This window comes from Brassica oleracea, chromosome C9 (genome assembly GCF_000695525.1).
Source record: "Brassica oleracea var. oleracea cultivar TO1000 chromosome C9, BOL, whole genome shotgun sequence".
Classification (NCBI taxonomy): domain Eukaryota; kingdom Viridiplantae; phylum Streptophyta; class Magnoliopsida; order Brassicales; family Brassicaceae; genus Brassica; species Brassica oleracea.
Genome location: NC_027756.1, coordinates 24,656,246 through 24,665,158, shown reverse-complemented (window position 1 = coordinate 24,665,158; position 8,913 = coordinate 24,656,246).

Genomic DNA, 8,913 nt, shown 5'->3' with positions numbered 1-8,913 from the left:
TATCGATCAAACTTTACCGTAAAAACCGCGGAAATTTCGTTCTTTATGGAAAGATACGTTTTGATGATGCTCCCCGGATCTTCTTATCGATGGAATTTTATAGGTAGGGCGTTGGTAATTCTTTTACTGATCAGTCATCTTTCTTAACCTTATGTTTTATGCAGCCGGGACTCACCCTGCTCCCGCGGAAGGAGAGAGAGCCGTTATCCGAGCACGACACTTCATATAGATCGTCGCCAGGTGAACTTCTTGGTTAGCGAGATGGTACTGCGACGTAGCAGCCTTTCGAGTAAGTGTCCTCTTGGCATATCTGCTTTATTTTTATGCCTGATGATTATTTCTATGCAGGAGATATGTCAGGAAGCGCCGCCAAAGATCCTTTTGCAGCCTACCAGGAAGCGGCGAAAGTGATGTCCGCGGAGAAGGAGTCCAGCAGCGGGACCGCCTCCGGGGATGAGGTGATGATCACTGGTAGCCGGCGCTCGACGGTGGTTAAGCTGACACCTTCCTCATCTCTTCCAGGAAAGAAACCTAAAAGCAACGGTATTACGACTCGATCAGCGCAGCAGTCGGCTGATATGGCTTGCTCCGTAGGGAGTTTAGCCACGGCTGATATGGACGGTACTGTTCTGCCTATAGGGGATCCTTCGGAGGTGGTCCAATTTCTTCAAGGAGGGCTTCTCCGGGTAAGTTCATCGCATGTATGCTTCCCCTTTTACTCTTGTAGCATGACGGGGATCTGTTTTTTGTGCAGACCATTTCTTAGTTGTACCATCTTGGGGAACGACTGTCCAATTAAGGCTTGCCGATCATTCGAGAAGAGATCGAGGACCTGAAGCGCCAGATGTCAGGAGAGAGAGATCAGCGTGCGGCCCGGGAACTGGAGATCCGTGATCTTAAGGACAAGGTGAAAGATCTGGAGAAGGCAGCCGAGATGTCTTCAGCTGATGCACTCGCTACGAGTCGGAAGAATTAGGAGCTGGAAGAAGAGATCGACGCCCTCAAGGCGGCGGTAGAGACCTTCAAGTTTGAGATGGTGATGGCTGTGAACGGAGTGAGGGTCGTTTCTCGCTGGGAGTTGATGCGGGAATGGTTGAGGAATCAGAGTGCCCAATGGGATTTAGCCAAGGTGCTGGAGCAATACAAGGCTGTGATTCAAGAAGAGGCCAGGAACAAAGGTGCTCCCCCTCCTACTTTTGAGGATGAACTCGCCATTCCGCTGGTTTCTGAGATGGACGTGGATTCGTCTGTCAAGTCAAGAGGATCTCCGACTTGAACTTATGTCTCTGTTTCTTCTGATTTCCCTTTTTCTGAATAATGGCTTTTGTTTGAAGCTTGGTTTATTGTGGCCTATATTTTTTGAACAACGGCCCTACTGTGGCTTTCTCCCTTGATTTGCTTCTTAATCTTTATCCAGATTTTTAGCTGTTTGTTGAGCTGATCCTTCGTGTCGGGGTCCCTTCGGAGGGATGATTCACATTCCACCCTTCGTAAATAGGTTACTCGTGATTTAGAAAGGGGGCCCTCCTCATCGGTTATTGCTAGGGGATTTTTGTGCAGGATCTTTGTGAGTACTATGGACCGATGGACAAGGCTAGTATTTGAATTGATTTGCAAGTAAGAAACTAGAAAGAGACGTTTTATTAGATCAAAGAGCTGGAACTACAACAGTTTTGAGTAAAAACCCTAGTTCTAGCCGCCTAGCTCTAATCTCTAAGTCTCGAAGTGTCGATCCCTTGGTTTAGGGTTTAGGTTCCTTTTATTTAGTCTTCTTCAGGCGGGCCTTAGTCGGTTGGAGTAGGTTAAACTCTTCCATATTCGGAAATATGGAAGGTTCTCCTTATCGAAAATTTTCCTTTTCCCGGAGGAAGGGGGCGGTCCCAGGGACCGGACCCGGAGTACTTCGTAGCGAGGAACCGGGGTACCTCCTAGCGTGGACCAAGAGGCCGGTATCCTGCCTGGACGGAGAAATTCAATACATGAGTATTTTTCACAACAGTTTGCCCCTTATTGCTCGATTTCGTCATCCAACTCAGGGAATAACCTGTGCACTCAAGTCAACCGGAGTTGCTCATTTTCAGCAGGCTTCCCTTAGGCAGGACATCGCTCCAGTAATCCTGCGATCTCGGGTTCCACTGAGGGCGGAACCGTACTCTGAACTCGGGGGAGGATCAGTTCCCTTATTCCAGACCGGGGTCTACAGCTATTGAACCGCTGACTTTTTGTCGAAGATGGAGAAGCTCTGGGCTTATGATGGCGTCTTGGAGATGGCGGAGCCTGGAGCTCTGATGTTTTCTGAAGAGGGGTTCTGAAGGCTTGACGCGTGGGAATTGATCAGAAGGCTGGTGCCCGTTTGGTCTGGTGATACTTGGTGCTCTTCTTATTCTTGAAAGGAACATATCTTTCTCGAATCTTTCCTTTTTATAGGAAGGATTTCCCTTTTTTCCTGCAAGGACCGTATTTTTTTTCGCTGCTTATCCTTTTTGACAAGGATTCCTCAGAATATTTGGGAACATCCCCGTGAAAGGGAATGACGCGGATGTATATAAGGACTCGCAATATCTCCTAACTGGCCTCAACCCAACCTCGGCGCTGATCCTTAATTGAGAAAGATGAATCCCGAGTTGCTCATGTTTCTGTCCTCACTTGTGGGTGGTCGTCCAAGGCCGCGTCGTTGATAGACCATGGATTTTACCCATTATTAGCCATGGTTTATAAGTGTTTTAAGATATATTTACTATTATATAGAGTCTATTTAAAGTAATTACAGGTTCAGGTACTAACTAGAAGGAAATGATGTATTTGGAGCTATTTGGAGATCTTTTGAGCTTTGCTGGAATTAGGAGATGGTCGACGGTTACCAAGAAATATCGACCGATGGTTGCCAACAAATATCGATCAATGTTGACCTCTTCTCTATGATCGACATCGAAGCCACCCGAAATTTAATGACAAATTAGGAGATTTCAAGTTTCACAAAAAGTTTCAATAATTACATTTTAAGTCCCTGGCCGCCTGTTAGGCTATTTATTAGGGTTTTGTATCATTTTAGAGGCAAACTTGCCTAGAGACCTTTTTAGACCTAATTTGGAGGAAGCAAGAAGCCACCATTGAAAGAGGAGAGCGTAGAATTGGAGAGAGAGATCCACACTGCAAAACAGAGGAGCTCTTGAACTCCCTTGCTTTCATTTATTTTGTTTCTTACTCTATTTACTCATTTTATTTAAGTATTATTCAGACCATCATAACTATGTGCTCCATGAATATGTCTGAGTCGTCCTTACTGGTAGATTTAGATTTCTCAATATGTTGATAAATGTATTACTGACAACAACAATTGTTAGGGTGTTTAGAAATATAGTTCTTCATCTAGTTGTGTTTAAAGCTAAGTTTAGGATTGATCACCCTTTAAACTTAGATCTTAGGATTAATTGAGATTAAGCCGTTGCTTGACTCAATACCTGAAGTTAACTAGTATGATCTAACTGACTAGATACAGACGAGAGTTGGTCTAGTGACTTAGAGAATATAAATCAAACCCATCCTTAAAGCTTCCTGGAAGAAGTATCGATCGACGCAGTGATATCCCTGTCGATCGATAATTTGAAAGGTGTATCGATCGATATTCGTAACGAATTATCGATCCACACTTTCTCGTGATTAACATACGAGAGTTGAAATCCGAGATCCAGATTAGATAATCAGATTGATTATATCTTAGTTTGAATTCAAGAACAATTAATATCTATAAACCCATAAAAACCACTTTAAGTATTACTTATCATACATGAGAACATACAAGAATCTAGCTATTTCTCCCAACTGTTAACAACCTCAAATCAAATCAATCGAGCAATTATTTTGCTCACCGATTCATTTACTGCTTTAAAACCTATAAATCATTTAATCTAGCCTTAATTCGAATACTATAAATCTATTGTGTAATCCTAGAGTCTCTGTGGATTCGATCCCTAAGTACTACATCTGAACCACTAATTTGAGAGAGTAATTCACTCCTTACGGTAATTTGAGTGATATCGAATTTGGCGCCGTTGTCGGGGACTCTTTCTTATTACCATTAGATTAGGTTTAGAATTCAGTCTAGATTATGTTACTAAATTTGCTAAAAAATTTCCCACTTTTCCTGCTGACACAGGAACTTAAAGATGGAAGATATGGAACTCGAATATCGATCGACAAAATGACAACAACATCGAGCGACAAGCCGAGAGCAGAATCGATCGACGCCGCTCATCAAACATCGATCGACGACACCCCGTCGGAAGCAGGTAAGTTTCCTCTTACCAATAATGCTAATAAGGAAGTAGTCCTAGGAGAACCTAAAGGTCAACTAAGCAACGCAGTTAACCAAATCATCAATGAACAGGAGACTGAAATCCCTGTTAAAATAAATCCAATCTCAGAAAGAGATCATGAAACAAAATTTCACTTGCAAGACTACTTAAACCTGGCAGAACCTATTCCAATAGGTCCGCCATTAAACTACCAAAATATGATAACAACAAATCCGGGGTTAGTCTCGAATATTTATTCTTGGTACGTCAAAACCCTTTCCGTGGAACCGTCTCAGAGCACCCACAAGATCAAATCGAACACTTAGAAGATATGATGGATGATGAGTACAATCGCTGAAAAATCTTTCCATTCTCCTTAGAAGGCGATGCCAGAAAATGGTTGGACCAACTACCTACGGGTTCTCTAACCTGCTGGAAGGAGATAAGGAATACCTTCATTAATCAATTCTTCGAAGAGAAGCGTTACTGGGATGTATGGAAGAAAATTTCCACATTCCCTCAAGGTCCACGGGAATCATTCAGAAACGCATGGGAGAGATTCAAGAGTTACTAACTTGAATGTCCCCACCATGGTTATCCAGAACCACAACTCATTAATACCTTTTACAGAGGTATTAACTTGCACTACCAAATCACGCTTAACACAGCCAGTGAAGGGAACTTCAGTACCAGGAACCCTGAAGAGGCAAAGCGTTTGATCAAGAATGTAGCTACGGGTAGATGCTACAAAATGATAGACGTAGAGCGAGAAAGGAGAGTTGACTCAATGGATAAGTCACCTTTAGCCAAAATTAAAGAATCTCTAGATTCGATTCATTCAGCTCTAGAGGGACAAAACCAATTTGGGATATACCAAATTGACGATGATACCCTTTCTGAATTAGAACAACGAGTAGACTTCGTAGATAATCCAACCTCGAAAGATAGGTACTCTATCCCTAACCCCGATAGCTTTACCCAAAATTACGATGCTACAGTTGGCTCACGCCGAGGCAGAAGGATGTTTAGATTAAACCAAGCTTTCATGGGGAATCGCAAAATGGCCACTGACCTGAACGGAAAGATAGACATGATCTACAGTGAGCTAATGAGAAAATTTGACGCTTTAAGTGAACACATTAAGAGGTTGGACGGTCAAGTCGCGGAAAACGCGATCGCCATCAAAAGAGAGACAGGACATCTACCTGGGCGAACTGACGCGAATCCGAAACATCAAATTAATGTTGTGTCACTAAGAAGCGGACGAAGCCACAACCCGAACACAATAAAGATCAACCAAGTGGAAAAACATGCTGACTTTGAGAAAACCGGGGAAAATAGGTCACGACCAATAATCCTAGATGGTCCCACCCCGAGTCTGAAATACCGCGGGAAAGTGAGCGGTCCAACACCAAGGATGCAGCCATCGATCTCGAGAAGAAGAGTTAGAAATCGATCGACAAAAAGGAACTAATGTCGATCAGCCCACTGCAGTAAATATCGATCGACGCTCAACTCCTGCTGAACCGGCTGTAGAGAGAGTGTATAAGACTCTATCGCCTTTTCCTCCTAAAAAGATGCAGACTAAGCAAGAATTAGATAAGGCGATCTGTAAGAAAGCATTCGATAAAATCACGTTCGAAATGCCATTGAGTAATGCCATAAAAGTTTCATCTTCAATAAAGAAATATGTAAAAGATATGGTATCCAACAGCTTCCCAGGTACTGAACGTAGCGTCATGATGGTTTCATAGGAAGTAAGTGCAATAATCCAAGGCGAAACCCCGATTAAGAGACCTGCTCTGGGCAGTTTTGTTCTAGATTGCAATATACGACACAAGAGTTTTCCTTGATCCCTCTGTGATTTAGGTTCCAGCGTGAACCTTATGCCGCATTCTGTCGCTATATCCCTGGGATACGACAAGTTCAAGCCTACGAAAATAACATTAGTTCTTGCCGACAGATCCGTTAGGATACCTGAGGGGGTACTTGATGACGTGCCAATAAAGATAAACAACTGTCACGTACCTACGGATTTCGTTGTACTGCAATACCAAAATGAACCGAAAGACCCCCTCATTTTAGGTAGACCATTCCTAGCTACAGTTGGTGCGATCATCGATGTCAAGGAAGGTAGGATATGTCTAAACATTGGAAACATTCCGATGACCTTCGACATGGAAAAGCTGATTAGACGACCCTTGATCGATAAACAAACTTCATACGTGGATGATATCTCTGAGTTGGCTGAAGAATCTTTCATAGATTTGGGCTCAGATGATCCCCTGGAGAAAGTACGTACGTCTAGTGAAGAAGAGACATTTATTGTTGACAGCAGAGCTGAGGAATACACACGATTGATAGACGCAAGTATGGAAGTAGAAAATGTTGATGACATAGAGGAGACGCTTCGGAAATCAACGTTGATCGATATTTGAAATAAGCCGTCGATCAACAACCATCTTCGTTAGAAGATTGTGATCCCGAAGAAGCACCACATATTGAGTTAAAGCAACTACCTGCTGGACTCAAATATGCTTATCTCTATAAAGATTCATACCCCGTTATCGTGAACGCCAACCGTACCAACGGAGAACTTGTGTTATTATTAAACAAGCTGCGAAAATATTGGAAAGCCCTCGGATACTCTCTCGATGATATTCCTGGTATCTCTCCAGATTTGTGCATGCACCAGATTCACCTAGAAGAAGATTCAAAATCGTCAGTGGAACACCAAAGGCGGCTAAACCCAAACATGAAAGAAGTTGTTAAAAAGGAAATAATCAAACTTCTAGATGCCGGTGTCATTTACCCGATTTCGGATAGCAATTGGGTTAGCCCCGTGTATGTCGTACCAAAAAACGGCGGAATCACTGTGGTAAAGAATGATAAAAACAAACTCATCCCAACGCGAACTGTCACCGGACATCGGATGTGTATCGACTATAGGAAGTTGAACGCTGCCACAAGGAAAGATCACTTCCCTTTGCCCTTCATTGATCAAATGTTAGAAAGATTGGCAAATCACCAATATTATTGTTTTCTTGACGGTTACTCCATATTTATCGAAATCCCTATACATCCTGGCGATCAAGAAAAGACAACTTTTACATGCCTTTATGGAACATTCGCATACCGCAGAATGCCTTTCGGTCTTTGTATTGTTCCCGCCACTTTCCAACGTTGCATGATGTCAATCTTCACAGACATGATTGAGTACTTCATAGAAGTTTTTATGGAGGATTTCTCTGTGTATGGATCCAGTTTCAAAAACTGTCTCGATAACCTATATAAAGTTTTGGCAAGATGTGAAGAAAAGAACTTCGTTCTAATAGGAAAAAATGCCACTTTATGGTTAACGATGGAATCGTCCTAGGACATAAAGTGTCCGCTGCTGGTATAGAAGTAGAACGGGCAAAGATTGGGGTAATGACCGGCCTGCCTGCACCCACGAACGTAAAAGACGTGAGAAGATTTCTCGGGCATGCCGGATTCTACAGGAGGTTCATACAAGATTTTAGCAAAATCGCTACACCTCTCACCCTCTCCTATGTAAAGAAGTTAAATTCGACTTCACACCAGAATGCGTAAAATCTTTTGAGGAGATAAAGAAAGCCCTGATAACTTTCCCCATTGTACAAGCACCTGACTGGAATCTTTCCTTTGAAATTATGTGCAATGCGAGCGATTTCGCTGTAGGAGCAATTCTAGGCCAAAGGAAAGACAAAAAGCTACATGAAGTTTACTACGCCAGTCGAACACTCGACGAGGCACAAAGGAATTACGCAACAACAGAAAAAGAACTGCTTGCTGTAGTTTATGCATTTGAAAAGTTTCGCCAATACCTGGTTGGCTCGCGCGTCATCGTTCATACTGACCACGCTGCGATCAAATATTTAATGCAAAAGAAAGATGCGAAACCACGACTCCTGCGATGGATCCTTCTACTCCAAGAATTTGATATCGAGATTAAAGATAAAAAAGGAGTAGAAAACGGAGTTGAAGATCATCTTTCCTAAATACGAATAGAAGATGATGTTCCTATCGATGATTTCTTGCCAACAGAAAATGTTTACCAGACGGATTCATTCATCGGAAATGTATGTCTCACTTCCAAGGAACTGTCGTTTGATGACAGCGATGCAATTTCGATCGATATCAACAACGCTATGTCGATCGATATCGACAACGCTATGTCGATCGATATCGACAACGGTATGTCGATCAATACTCCAGATTATCCAAATAAAGAAATAAATCCTATAACCCTCACCTTCGATATACAAGTAAACATCGCGTTTAACAAGCTGCACCCTGACAATGATTCCCCCGTAGACGAAAGTCTGCATCGGGAAGTGCACGCAGTCGGAAAAAGTCCAAAGACCAGACCTTGGTACGCTGATATAGTGAACTATCTAGCTGCTAAGATAAAACCCGAAGAGTTGAGAGGTTATACAAGGAAAAAGTTTTTGAGAGAAGTTAGAAGATATCATTGGGACGAACCATATCTCTACAAACACTACACTGACAGGATGTATAGACGCTGCGTCGTCGAAACTGAAATCCCCGATATTTTATTCCAATGCCATGGATCAGATTACGTTGGACATTTTGCAAC